Here is a 14,567-nt window from a genome sequence, read left to right as displayed (position 1 = left end):
TCTCTGGGAGGAACATTTTTATCATATAACCAAATGAGAGGACACAAAATGTAATACAGGGAAGACCAAGATTACGACTCACCAAAGGGAATTAAACCACAGACTAACTAATCAGGCTAGGCATCAATAGGGGAATTCCACAACAGACTAACTAATCAGGCAAGGCATCAACATGGGTCATTAAACAACAGACTAACTAATCAGGCAAGGCATCAACATGGGTCATTAAACCACAGACTAACTAATCAGGCAAGGCATCAACATGGGTCATTAAACAACAGACTAACTAATCAGGCAAGGCATCAACATGGGTCATTAAACCACAGACTAACTAATCAGGCAAGGCATCAACATGGGTCATTAAACAACAGACTAACTAATCAGGCAAGGCATCAACAAGGGTAATTAAACCACAGACTAACTAATCAGGCTAGGCATCAACATGCGTCATTAAACCACAGACTAACTAATCAGGCAAGGCATCAACATGGGTAATTAAACCACAGACTAACTAATCAGGCAAGGCATCAACAAGGGTAATTAAACCACAGACTAACTAATCAGGCTAGGCATCAACATGCGTCATTAAACCACAGACTAACTAATCAGGCAAGGCATCAACATGGGTCATTAAACAACAGACTAACTAATCAGGCAAGGCATCAACATGGGTCATTAAACCACAGACTAACTAATCAGGCAAGGCATCAACATGGGTCATTAAACCACAGACTAACTAATCAGGCAAGGCATCAACATGGGTCATTAAACCACAGACTAACTAATCAGGCTAGGCATCAACATGGGTCATTAAACCACAGACTAACTAATCAGGCTAGGCATCAACAAGGGTAATTAAACCACAGACTAACTAATCAGGCTAGGCATCAACAAGGGTAATTAAACCACAGACTAACTAATCAGGCAAGGCATCAACAAGGGTAATTAAACCACAGACTAACTAATCAGGCTAGGCATCAACATGGGTCATTATACCACAGACTAACTAATCAGGCAAGGCATCAACATGGGTCATTAAACCACAGACTAACTAATCAGGCTAGGCATCAACATGGGTCATTAAACCACAGACTAACTAATCAGGCAAGGCATCAACATGGGTCATTAAACAACAGACTAACTAATCAGGCAAGGCATCAACATGGGTCATTAAACCACAGACTAACTAATCAGGCAAGGCATCAACATGGGTCATTAAACCACAGACTAACTAATCAGGCAAGGCATCAACATGGGTCATTAAACCACAGACTAACTAATCAGGCTAGGCATCAACATGGGTCATTAAACCACAGACTAACTAATCAGGCTAGGCATCAACAAGGGTAATTAAACCACAGACTAACTAATCAGGCTAGGCATCAACAAGGGTAATTAAACCACAGACTAACTAATCAGGCAAGGCATCAACAAGGGTAATTAAACCACAGACTAACTAATCAGGCTAGGCATCAACATGGGTCATTAAACCACAGACTAACTAATCAGGCAAGGCATCAACATGGGTCATTAAACCACAGACTAACTAATCAGGCTAGGCATCAACATGGGTCATTAAACCACAGACTAACTAATCAGGCTAGGCATCAACAAGACCAGTAGCTGGCCTTTTACACCTGTATGTCCCCTCTACAATACCATCCAGATTTTAAGTAACAATCTTGTCAAACTCTGCAGAGTCTGGCCCTAAAACCTTTGCCTGACAACTTGAATTGACTTCCGCTCCGCTGATTGCTCCATACAGTCTGAACCTGTTTGTGCTGACGTCAAAATGACATGATTCATGAGTCGTGTTGGCCAGCTCTGGTCCAACCCATCGATTTCTGGGACCAATCAGAACGGTTTGAATATGTTCGCATTCGAGGATTCGTCCAAGGCGGCCTCATTGCCAACATTCCAAAGTATCCCTTTAAGTATCAGGGAATTACAATGAATTTAAATGTGTCTTTGTGGCTGAATGTTAGAGTATAACTAGCATATGTCCTATAGGACCCCAAACAAAAAGAATGACCATCTTTTCAGATAAAAGAGCACAGTGGTGCTACTGTTCAACAGTTAATGTGACTCAGGCCCACACACAGGTAGTGAAGTCAAGCCCCATTACGGAATAACACAAGGTTACAAAGAATTCTGTAGTGCATCTTGCGGTGTTGCATTCAAACTCAGCGTTCTTCCTCACACACTCCCACATAGAGGGTGTGAAGTAGTGCTCATTGGGCAGAGTTAATATTCTTTACTGTCAAAACACATCCACTAACGCAGAAGAATCATACAGAAAATTGCCATGGAGAAAATAGCTACGATTTGCAGGTATCAGAGATCACTGCAGTGGTTCTCACTGAAACTCAACCACAATTGCGCATCTGTCAAATTTCCACTTCAGCACCTAAGTCAGGATATGCAAATTGCCCAACTACATGAACAAGCATTCTGAAAAGAACTGGAGTGATTATGAAATACATTCCGTGGTGTTTTTCCACAACTCTTAACAAGATTTTTTGAATTGCTGAGATTTCCTTAAAAGCATCCTCCAACGCAAAGACCATTATAAACTACAGTGCAAAGTGTAATTCCATCCTCGAAAAAAACGCAAAACAAAACAGGACCGTGTCTAGTTCCTAGAAGCAGAATAAGCCAAATCAAACAATGAATTCGTGTGCAGCAAACAACTTAGTCTGGCTACCCATCCACACCATTCCGGAAAAATTGACATTCCTTCTCCACGATGAGTCTGGATTTGCCTCCCTCCCCTATGATTTGTAGAACACAAAGAACATTCTGACCGTTCTGATTGGTCCCAGAATCCGATGGGTTGGGCCAGAGCCGGCCTACATGATGACTTCATCAATTCTGATACTCTGATTAGTTAGATTGGTTCGAGACGATCCAATCGTTGATGAATTGGTGTTGTAGAGCGCCCCTCATTTTAACGTTACACAAACGTCTCCTAGGATGGCAGATTCAGACTGAACGTATGTAGCGATTGATAGCAGAGGAATTGATTCAGGGTGAGTCGTCAGGCAACAAACAACCCTCATCCTCTCTCACACATCACCTCCTCAGAGTTCTGCACCACAACAGCAGGGGTAAACGTTTGGCTACGGCATCTTAGCCAGAATCTGAGAGCCTTGCAAGGGATGGGTGAGCAGTGACATCGATGTGCTACGGAGGATCTACACGCAGGCAGGAAGACACTCGAGACAAGCTGCTTTAGAAGAGACATCCTAAGGGAGGGCACAGGCATTTTTTGCAATGCGGCATAGGGATGGGTTTTTCTGTGCGTATACTATTCCAAATCAGCATGAATCTCTCTCCCAGGGGGACGGCCTGCAGAGACAGACAGTGTGAATTGAAATAGAGGAGTGTGCTCCAGCTTTTACCAGCATGGCCCTGCTCACCAGCGGTGCCTGTGCCCCGCACAGAGCAATGTGATGGATGGACACCCAGACAGCTGCTAAACATCTCAAGATTTACACATTGCCTGATGCGTCACTCACTGACCGATTGCGCCCAAGTAAATCGCAGGTCTAGCATCAATGTGACACGATAAGCAAGAGGGACTGGGGAAGAAACAGCAGACCCTTCTTCTTCTTCATCTTATCCCAGGTCCTTGTTTTGTAAAAGGTGAATCCTTTCTCTGCCTCCTTGTCCTTCAATCATGCTCTTCTTCTACAAAGCCATTCTCCTCCTGCTGCTTTCTGTCAGAGGAGACTGGGAGTCTTTATTGAATGATGGCTGTGTTTGCCATGGCTTTAATACATCTGATCCCCAGGATGACTGGCCCTAACAACACAGTACTGATGGGTCCTTTCTAAATCTGCTTTACAGCAGTGGGCCAACAGTGGTGCATTTCTGTTGGGGTTGCCATTTGTTTCCATGGACTACGGTGTACCTGCATAATGTATTAGCCTGACAGGCTGATATCCTGTTTCATATCTCTAAGGGCATAGACTACACTGGCCACATTTTATTTAACAGCACAGTTGGAGTATTCTGCCCTCCTGTGGGTCACACAGTAACAGTGGTGTATCAGCGGAAATACAGTTTCAACGTAACGTTACACTTCCCGGGGTGGGAGCTAAACAGAGACAGGACTGCTTTCTCCACACAGTATCACCACTAGCGTCTTTGCTCCTCCGACTATTAGGTTTCATTATCAGCCTATTACACAACTCATGGTGATGCTTGACACAGTTAACATGTAATAAACAAAAATGTGTGAGTTCACAACACCTGTGCTAAATCCATGTACAAACTGTGCCTTCCTGTATTAAACTTATGCAGCAAAAAAAAGTATTCTATTCTACTGAGCCATTTACTTTATGTTCCTATTCTTATATTTGTGTTATTACTTATTGTTGTTCCATTGTGGAGAAGGAACCTGCCAGTAAGCATTTCATTGGATGGTGTGTACCATGCGTATCCTGTACATACGACTATTATTGCAACTCATACACAAGTTTCCTGTGTAAACTTACTGAAAATGCAAAGTCCCTTCCAATACTCACTGCATTGGGTTATGACTTGTTATGCAAATTGGACTAGAAAGACAAACTGACTCATTACAACAGGCTATGTGGCCAGTATATCTAACATAGCATTGTGATGTCTAGCTCTCTCTGGTTTAAGCTCATTTAAACACTGGCTTTTCCCAGAGAGCCACACACTCCCACATCCAATGTGTTGCTGCATCCTGAGAACCACTAAATCTCCTACTCTCGCTCTCTCTCTCTTCTCCAGATCTCCTCTCACTCTTTCTCCAGATATACTCCTCTCACTCTTTCTCCAGATATACTCCTCTCTCTCTCTCTCTCTCTCGATCTCCTCCTCTCTCTCTCTCTTCCTCAGATCTCCTCCTCTCTCTCTCTCTCTTCCACAGATCTCCTCCTCTCCCACAGATCTCCTCCTCTCTCTCTCTTCCTCAGATCTCCTCCTCTCCCTCTTCCTCAGATCTCCTCCTCTCTCTCTCTTCCACAGATCTCCTCCTTGCTCTCTCTTCCACAGATCTCCTCCTCTCGCTCTCTCTCTCTCTTCCTCAGATCTCCTCCTCTCTCTCTCTTCCACAGATCTCCTCCTCTCTCTCTCTTCCTCAGATCTCCTCCTCTCGCTCTCTCTCTTCCTCAGATCTCCTCTCTCTCTTCCACAGATCTCCTCCTCTCTCTCTCTTCTCCAAATCTCCTCCTCTCTCTCTCTTCCACAGATCTCCTCTTCTCTCCCTCTTTTCCTCAGATCTCCTCTCTCTCTCTTCCACAGATCTCCTCCTCTCTCTCTTCCTCAGATCTCCTCTCTCTCTCTCTTCCACAGATCTCCTTCTCTCTCTCTCTTCCTCAGATCTCCTCCTCTCTCCCTCTCTTCCTCAGATCTCCTCCTCTCTCACTCTCTTCCTCAGATCTCCTCCTCTCTCTCTCTTCCTCAGATCTCCTCCTCTCTCTCTCTTCCACAGATCTCCTCCTCTCTCCCTCTCTTCCACAGATCTCCTCCTCTCTCTCTCTTCCTCAGATCTCCTCCTCTCTCTCTCTTCTCCAAATCTCCACCTCTCTCTCTCTTCTCAAAATCTCCACCTCTCTCTCCTCCAGAGCGCCCCCTCTCTTCTTCAGATCTCCTCCTCCTCTCTCTCTCTCTCTCTCTCTCCCTCTCTCTCTCTCTCCAGATATTCTTCTCTCTCTCTCTCTCTCTCTCTCCCCTCCAGATCTCCTCCTCTCTCGCTCTCTCCTCCAGATCTCTTCCAGATCTCCTCCTCGCTCTCTCTCTCTCCTCCAGATCTCTTCCCTCACTTGCTCTCTCTCCTCTAGATCTCCTCCTCGCTCTCTCCTCCAGGTCTCTTCCCTTGCTCTCTCCTCCAGATCTCTTCCCTCGCTCTCTCTCTCTCCTCCAGATCTCCTCTCTCTTTCTCTCTCTCCTCCAGATATTCTCTTCTCTCTTTCTCTCTCTTCCAGATCTCCTCCTCGCTCTCCTCCAGATCTCCTCTCTCTTACTCTCTCTTCTCCAGATATTCTCCTCCAGATCACCTCCTCTCTCTCTCCTCCAGATCTCCTCTCTCTTTCTCTCTCTCCTCCAGATCTCCTCCTTTCTTTCTCTCTCCTCCAGAACTCCTCCCTTGCTCTCTCTCTCCTCCAGAGCTCCTCCTTCTCTCTCTCTCTCCTCCTCGCTCTCTCTCCTCCAGATCTCCTCCTCTCCCTCCTCCCTCGCTATCTCTCCTCCAGATATTCTCCTCTCTCTACTCCAGATCTCCTCCTCACTCTCTCTCATCCAGATCTCCTCCCTCGCTCTCTCTCTCCTCCTCGCTCTCTCCTCCAGATCTCCTCCTCGCTCTCTCTACTCCAGATCTCCTTCCTCGCTCTCTCTCTCCTCCTCGCTCTCTCTCTCCTCCAGATATTCTCCTCTCTCTCTCCTCCAGATATTCTCCTCCCTCGCTCTCTCTCTCTCCTCCAGATCTCCTCCCTCACTCTCTCTCTCTCTCCTCCTCGCTATCTCTCCTCCAGATATTCTTCTCTCTCCTCCAGATATTCTCCTCCCTCGCTCTCTCTCTCTCCCCTCCAGATCTCCTCCCTCACACTCTCTCTCTCTCTCTCTCTCTCCAGATATTCTCCTCTCTCTCTCTCTCCCCCCTCCAGATCTCCTCCTCTCTCGCTCTCTCCTCTAGATCTCTTCCCTCGCTCTCTCCTCTAGATCTCTTCCCTCTCTCTCTCCTCCAGATCGCCTCGCTCTCTCTCTCTCCTCCAGATATTCTACTCTCTCTCCTACGATCTCCTCCTCGCTCTACTCCAGATCTCCTCTCTCTTTCTCTCTGTCCTCCAGATATTCTCCTCTCTCTTCCAGATCTCCTCCTCGCTCTCCTCCAGATCTCCTCTCTCTTTCTCTCTGTCCTCCAGATATTCTCCTCTCTCTTTCTCTCTCTTCCAGATCTCCTCGCTCTCCTCCAGATCTCCTCTCTCTTTCTCTCTCTCCTCCAGATCTCCTCCTCTCTTTCTCTCTCCTCCAGAACTCCTCTCTCGCTTTCTCTCTCCTCCATATCTCCTCCCTCGCTCTCTTTCCAACAGATATCCTCCCTTGCTCTCTCTCTCCTCCAGAGCTCCTCCTTCTCTCTCTCTCTCCTCCTCGCTCTCTCTCCTCCAGATCTCCTCCTCTCCCTCCTCCCTCGCTATCTCTCCTCCAGATATTCTCCTCTCTCTACTCCAGATCTCCTCCTCACTCTCTCTCATCCAGATCTCCTCCCTCGCTCTCTCTCTCCTCCTCGCTCTCTCCTCCAGATCTCCTCCTCGCTCTCTCTACTCCAGATCTCCTTCCTCGCTCTCTCTCTCCTCCTCGCTCTCTCTCTCCTCCAGATATTCTCCTCTCTCTCTCCTCCAGATATTCTCCTCCCTCGCTCTCTCTCTCTCCTCCAGATCTCCTCCCTCACTCTCTCTCTCTCTCCTCCTCGCTATCTCTCCTCCAGATATTCTTCTCTCTCCTCCAGATATTCTCCTCCCTCGCTCTCTCTCTCTCCCCTCCAGATCTCCTCCCTCACACTCTCTCTCTCTCTCTCTCTCTCCAGATATTCTCCTCTCTCTCTCTCCCCCCTCCAGATCTCCTCCTCTCTCGCTCTCTCCTCTAGATCTCTTCCCTCGCTCTCTCCTCTAGATCTCTTCCCTCTCTCTCTCCTCCAGATCGCCTCGCTCTCTCTCTCTCCTCCAGATATTCTACTCTCTCTCCTACGATCTCCTCCTCGCTCTACTCCAGATCTCCTCTCTCTTTCTCTCTGTCCTCCAGATATTCTCCTCTCTCTTCCAGATCTCCTCCTCGCTCTCCTCCAGATCTCCTCTCTCTTTCTCTCTGTCCTCCAGATATTCTCCTCTCTCTTTCTCTCTCTTCCAGATCTCCTCGCTCTCCTCCAGATCTCCTCTCTCTTTCTCTCTCTCCTCCAGATCTCCTCCTCTCTTTCTCTCTCCTCCAGAACTCCTCTCTCGCTTTCTCTCTCCTCCATATCTCCTCCCTCGCTCTCTTTCCAACAGATATCCTCCCTCGCTCTCTCTCTCCTCCTCGCTCTCTCTCCTCCAGACCTCCTCCTCTCGCTCCTCCCTCGCTATCTCTCCTCCAGATATTCTCCTCTCTCTCTCTCTCCTCCAGATATCCCATCTCGCTCTCTCTCTCCTCCAGATCTCTTCCTCGCTCTCTCTACTCCAGATCTCCTTTCTCGCTCTCTCTCCTCCTCGCTCTCTCTACTCCAGATCTCCTCCCTCGCTCTCTCTCCTCCTCACTCTCTCTCCTCCAGATATTCTCCTCTCTTTCTCCTCCAGATAACCTCCTCCCTCACTCTCTCTCTCTCTCTCCTCCAGACCTCCTCCCTCACTCTCTCTCTCTCCTCCTCACTCTCTCTCTCCTCCTCACTCTCTCTCCTCCAGATCTCCTCCCTCTCCATCTCTCTCCTCCAGATATTCTCCTCTCTCTGCTCCAGATCTCCTCCCTCGCTCTCTCCTCCAGATATTCTCCTCGCTCTCACTCTCTCCTCCAAATTATTTCCTCTCTCTCCTCCAGATCTCCTACTCTCTCTCTTTCCTTCAGATCTCCTCTCTCTCTCTCCTCCAGATCTCCTCCTCTCCCTCTCCCCTCCAGATCTCCTCCTCTCCCTCTCCCCTCCAGATCTCCTCCTCTCCCTCTCTCTCTCTTCCACAGATCTCCTCCTCTCCCTCTCCTCCAAATCTCCTCCTCTCCCTCTCTCTCCTCCAGATCTCCTCCTCTCCCTCTCTCTCCTCCTCTCCCTCAGATATCCTCCTCTCCCTCGCTCTCCTCCTTCTCCTCCTCTCGCTCTCCTCCTCCTCTCTCTCGCTCTCTCCTCCAAATCTCCTCCTCTGCCTCTCTCCTCCAGATCTCCTCCTCCCTCTCTCTCTCTCCTCCTCCTCTCTCTCGCTCTCCTCTCTCTAGCTATCTTCCTCTCCTTCTCTCTCTCTCCCCTCCAGATCTCCTCCTCTCTCTTGCTCTCTCCTCCAGATCTCCTCCTCTGTCGCTTTCTCCAGATCTCCACCTCTCGATATTCTCCAGATCTCCTCCTCTCGCTATTCTCCAGATCTGTTCCGTCTACGTGGCCTCTAAGCAGCCTCTCAGGATTCATAATGACTTGCAGTTATTTTGGCCTGTTATTCTCTGTTTCTGATAGGTACAATCAGATACCCTTTGTCAATCAGCTGTTAGTGCAGCTTGTTTTCTTCAGTCATCTCCAATGTCCACTCTTCCTAGATTTTAACATTATCCTTCTGGATATAAATACAATCAATCTCAAGTGTTTCCTCAAGAAAATAGCACAGTGACCCACATGGGATTTCAACCAATAGTGTTCCTCCCGACTCCAAACCGCTCCCTTCAACATAATGCCTTGTATTATTGTCATGTGCACATGGGATCCTACGGCATTAAGCAAATCACTCCAGTTAGTAAGCAAAGTTCAACAGAGCCAAAGCCCCAGAATGAAACACATAAAGCAGTGATCCCTGAAGGTGTAGAGAAACAAATATCTCAACAGTGACCTTTTTTCCTCTTCGTCATCCAGGGAAGCGATCTCTGTTTGGCTGTATGTGCAGCTGGCATGCGGCTGAGTCACGCGTCAGGCCTGATTAAAAGCAGCAGTGCTCTCCGGGCAGGGCCCATTTCTCTGGCAGGGCCAGGAGTGCAGTGGGCCAGGGCCACTGTGCTCAGTCTGTGGACATGACCTTGGTGGGGCATGATGGAGAAGGAGACACACAAGCCAGAGTGACACATGGTGTTTATAACCCCGCCGACTCACACACACACCACCCGCACGTCATCTCCAATTGGGCTCATCATTACCTCAAGCACTACTCCCTGTCTCCTTCAATGCATATTGACTGATATGCTTTGACTGAAACATTTCTGAAGAGAATAACATCTACTTACAAACCAAATACTGCTGCATTAGTTAATTCTCTACAGCTGTCATTCAAATTATACAATTATATCAAGAATGTACATGATGAAAAGGGCTATCCAGTAGCTTTCATAAAAAAAAACGAATTGCATAAATATATATATTTATTTTATCCCTCAACGGGCAACAGTCTAAGGCTGAGTCTTCCTCATTATAAATACAACAGAAACAGTTCCAGTGAGATGAAGGCACCACTCTGCCGGCTGTGATGTGACAGAGAAAATAACATCAGCTCTAATGCATCACAGCTCTGGAGCATGAAGCAACCATGTTTCTTAGGACAACAGACGGTGCAATGTTCACTGCAGTAACGTCCTTAGGGTGGTCAAGTAAAGACATCCAGCAGCTTTCCACATGCAAACTGTTGCTCATAAGGCTGTATGTCCCAGCCTTATGTCCCAAAGGCTGGGACATACAGCACAGGGGTGCTGTCCACAAGTGTGGTGCTGAAATGAGACACCATCGCACTGAGTAGAGCAGCAGTCCTATCATCTGCTTCTAGATAGAGATTAATAGAACTAAGAAATCAGTGTGTTTTACTATTGTTTGGATTCACAGTATGGCAACCGAAAGAGAGACCAGTGAAAATAAGATCATTCTTTCTACCCGCTCCATCATACATTTACATTTTAATAATTTAGCAGTTGCTCTTATCAGGGGATTCAAACCAGAAACCTTTTGGTTACTGGCCCAACGCTCTTAAACGCTAGGCTACCTGCCATCCCTTCCCTGATAATTAACTCATTCCCATTAACATGTTGATTGCCACTGGCCATTAGACAATTACAAGGTAATCTCTGTCACGTCTACACTGTTAATTTGCTCCCTTCTCACGGCAATTAAAACACTAGCACTGGGCAAGAAGACATGGCATTAGTGGCACTGTGAGAAAGAGAAGGAACATGGGGGAAGGAATCCAACAGTCATCCTGGTCCTTCCAGAGCCACCTCCTCACATGCTCTATATGGAGTTGTATGACACGTCCAGATTATGGGATTGTTGTGTTGTTTTTATACTCAAGCTGCCCTTCTGGTCAGGCCTCTCTCCTGAAAAGAGATGATTTTTATCTCAAGTGATAAATGGCTAAAGAAAGGATCAACACAAACAAAAATATGTAATTGTGGGAATAAGAAGCTTCCTCTGTATCCGATAGGCTACCTCTTTACTCTGTTTGAACAGGGCTGATTATCAGATAGCTGTAGGCTACGTTTGACCACTAATCAGATGGCCCTGAAAGACAAAAATCAAACAAATCCTATCTGTAAGCTATTTAAACATAACACGTAATCAGTCTGCTTGATCACCCTAGAGGCTAACCTGTCAGTGTGCTGCAGTTCCAAGTCTGAGTGAGTGAGGCCCTGCTGCACCACCAGAGGCCTGAAGTGGCCCCATGTGTTAACGGTCAGTTACTTCTCACAGACAGGGAGATGCCCCCAGGTGTGTGAGAGAGAGAGTCTCCCCAATGTCTGGATCGGACGCTTACTTCATTCCAGAGGAAACGAACGCGATGAAATGACAAAAAATGGTCATGATTATACTGTACATTATTGGAGGGACTGTGCATCACCTAAAACACAGAGCATCACCTTGACAATAGTTTCATGTGTAAAACTGGCCCGTTGCCTACATCTGTCTATAGGCTACTACACGTAATAACGTCTAATTCACACTATTCACCATTGCGTGATGTGAGCCAGCAAACAAGCCAAATCTGCGGGCAAGCTTGCCAAGCCACTACTACCGCATGCAATTAAGCGACTTTATGCTCTCATAGATATATATATCTATGAGTTTGACTGTCCTCTCCCCTCAATTGATGCTGCTCTAACCCAGTCAATACAGAAAGAAATGAAAAGACTTCGAGAAGCCTCATTTATAGCATAAATATAACGCATGTCCTATTACTTGACAGCGTGGTGAAGAAGGCGCGCAGCAGCGCCTCTTCAACCTCAGGAGGCTGAAGAAATTCGGCTTGTCACCAAAAACACTCACAAACTTTTACAGATGCACAATCGAGAGCATCCTGTCGGGCTGTATCACCGCCTGGTACGGCAGCTGCTCCGCCCATAACCGGAAGGCTCTCCAGAGGGTAGTGAGGTCTGCACAACGCATCACCGGGGCAAACTACCTGCCGTCCAGGACGCCTACACCACCCGGTGTCACAGGAAGGCCAAAAAGATCATCATGGACAACAACCACCCGAGCCACTGCCTGTTCACCCCGCTATCATCCAGAAGGCGAGGACAGTACAGGTGCATCAAAACTGGGACTGAGAGACTGAAAAACAGCTTCTATCTCAAGGCCATCAGACTGTTAAACAGCCATCACTAACATTGAGTGGCTGCTGCCAAAATACTGACTCAACTCCAGCCACTTTAATAATGGAAAAATTGATGTAATCAATGTATCACTAGCCACTTTATATAATGTTTACATACCCTACATTACTCATCCCATATGTATATACTGTACGCTATGCCATCTACTGCATCTTGCCATCTTGATGTAATTAAATGTATCACTAGCCCCTTTAAACAATGCCACTTTATATAATGTTTACATACCCTACATTACTCATCTCATATGTATATACTGTACGCTATACCATCTACTACATCTTGCCATCTTGATGTAATGTATCACTAGCCACTTTAAACAATGCCGCTTTATATGTTTACATACCCTACATTACTCATCTCATATGTATATACCATCTACTGCATCCTGCCTATGCCGTTCAGCCATCACTCATTTATATATTTTTATGTACATATTCGTATTCATTCCTTTACACTTGTGTGTATAAGGTAGTTGTTGTGGAATTGTTAGGTTATATTACTTGTTAGATATTACTGCATGGTCGGAACTAGAAGCAAAAGCATTTCGCTACACTCGCATTAACATCTGTTAACCATGTGTATGTGACAAATACATTTGATTTGGTTTGACGACAGACAATGATGATTTAATGATTGGAAAGCAGGATATCTGTGTAGGCTAGTGCAGACAATCACAGGTCTGGTGACAGACATCGGTCCTGCAAAATCAAACCACGGTTCGGAGTCTACGGATACAATATTCACTGCAACACATGGAACAATATGTCAATGTTTATGTATCGAGGTCATTCCCCAGAGAAATGTGCAGTGATCTCACCTGGGCATTATTCTGTGCTCCAACACCCGATAGAAAGACAACGTGGTTTGTTAGAATTATCCCGGGGTTCGGGGCAGAATTCCTGCGGTCTTTTGAATATTTTCATGGAGGTGATATGCTGCAGACTTCTTCGTCTTCCGGAAGGACAGACTTCAGACTCACATGCCGTTATGAGCCCAGCCGATCCACCTGAATCTCCGCATTAGACAATGGTTGTCTTCCTACGCCGCACTGAAGGTAGCAGCAGAAGCATCACTCCCCGTACTCACCGGTGCTGATTGTTCCGTATATGGTTGAGAGCGCGGTCAGCAGCAGTTGACCAATCATTTGCACTCCCAATTAAACTTACATGTGCGTTGCCATGGAGGACAATCACACCGTTAATGTATCTCCATTATCCGATCAAATATAGCCACAGCATTGGAACATTTTGAGAGCATTATCGTAACCACCAAATTCATTGTTAACTCAAGGGCAGCTGTTATGACGGTGGCAACTTTCAGCATGAGCATTTTGAATATAACTTCACCAAACCTTTTCATTGTTCCTTTTTAAATGTTTCATGTTATGTAGCCTATTTCACATGCAACATTCTCTGGCCTTAATGCATGTAAATGCTACACACACGGTAACTGGCCTGGGAGCCGCTACAGCCGTGCTCCATCTGTTCCACAAAACTGTTAATGCAGTGTGACAAGGTCATATGGGTTGGAAATCTCCCTCAGTAATAACCTTGTTTCAGTAGGGGAGAGTGGGAAGGAAGTTGTGGCCTTTTCCCCCCATATTCAGCATCACTCCGTCAAGGGAAATATAGGGGTAAGTTGAGCCACGGGACAGGGTAAATTAAGCCAGCTACAAAGTTCTACACTAAATAAAATATTACCACTACCTTTTTAAAAACATGTCTTTATTTCCAAAACACAATCCCTTTCTTTGTCTTTTAATAATTTTAAGCATATTTTAAACACAGACAGAACACCTAAAAAACAAACACTTTGTACTTTTTTAAACACTTAACATAGGCCAGTCCCTGTTACCTCATATCCAAGTGGTAATGCCTTGCATTATGCCTGAGAAGAAAACACTAACATTTGCCTCAATTTACCCAAAGGAAAACATTTTTACATTTTAGTCACTTAGCAGATGCTCTTATCCAGAGCGACTTGCATACATTTCATTTTATGCATTTTTTTTTTTTGTACTGGCCCTCCGTGGGAATTGAACCTTCAACCCTGGCATTGCACACACCATGCTGGCATTGCAAACACCATGCTCTACCAATTGAGCCACAGGGAAGGCCTATATTATCCCACACAGCTACAAGGACGCACTTTAACGCTAGGTTTAGGACCTCATATTGAAACTTAGAGACCAACTGATGTATAGAACAATATTAAAAGGATCTACTTTGGTTTAGATACAAGCAACAGGAAACCTCAACACATTCATTTGACTTGGTGAAAATCCATTA

At 46.1% G+C, this 14,567-nt stretch overlaps 1 protein-coding gene across 4 annotated transcripts in view; it reads right to left on the bottom strand.

The window, feature by feature from the left end:
* The window catches only part of nrxn2a (neurexin 2a), a 402,746-nt gene extending 388,941 nt beyond the window's left edge, over window positions 1–13,805 (bottom strand). For 3 of the 4 annotated variants that reach the window (XM_045690105.1, XM_045690104.1, XM_045690106.1), the window contains exon 1: window positions 13,097–13,805. The gene's annotated coding sequence lies outside the window, so the exon portion shown is untranslated. The remainder of the gene's footprint in view (window positions 1–13,096) is intronic. The other variant, XM_045690103.1, reaches the window with a different exon arrangement.
* Window positions 13,806–14,567: the final 762 nt, after the last annotated feature.

The sequence above is a fragment of the Salmo salar genome, chromosome ssa11, assembly GCF_905237065.1.
Source record: "Salmo salar chromosome ssa11, Ssal_v3.1, whole genome shotgun sequence".
Taxonomy (NCBI): domain Eukaryota; kingdom Metazoa; phylum Chordata; class Actinopteri; order Salmoniformes; family Salmonidae; genus Salmo; species Salmo salar.
This window is presented reverse-complemented; position numbering and strand designations above follow the sequence as displayed.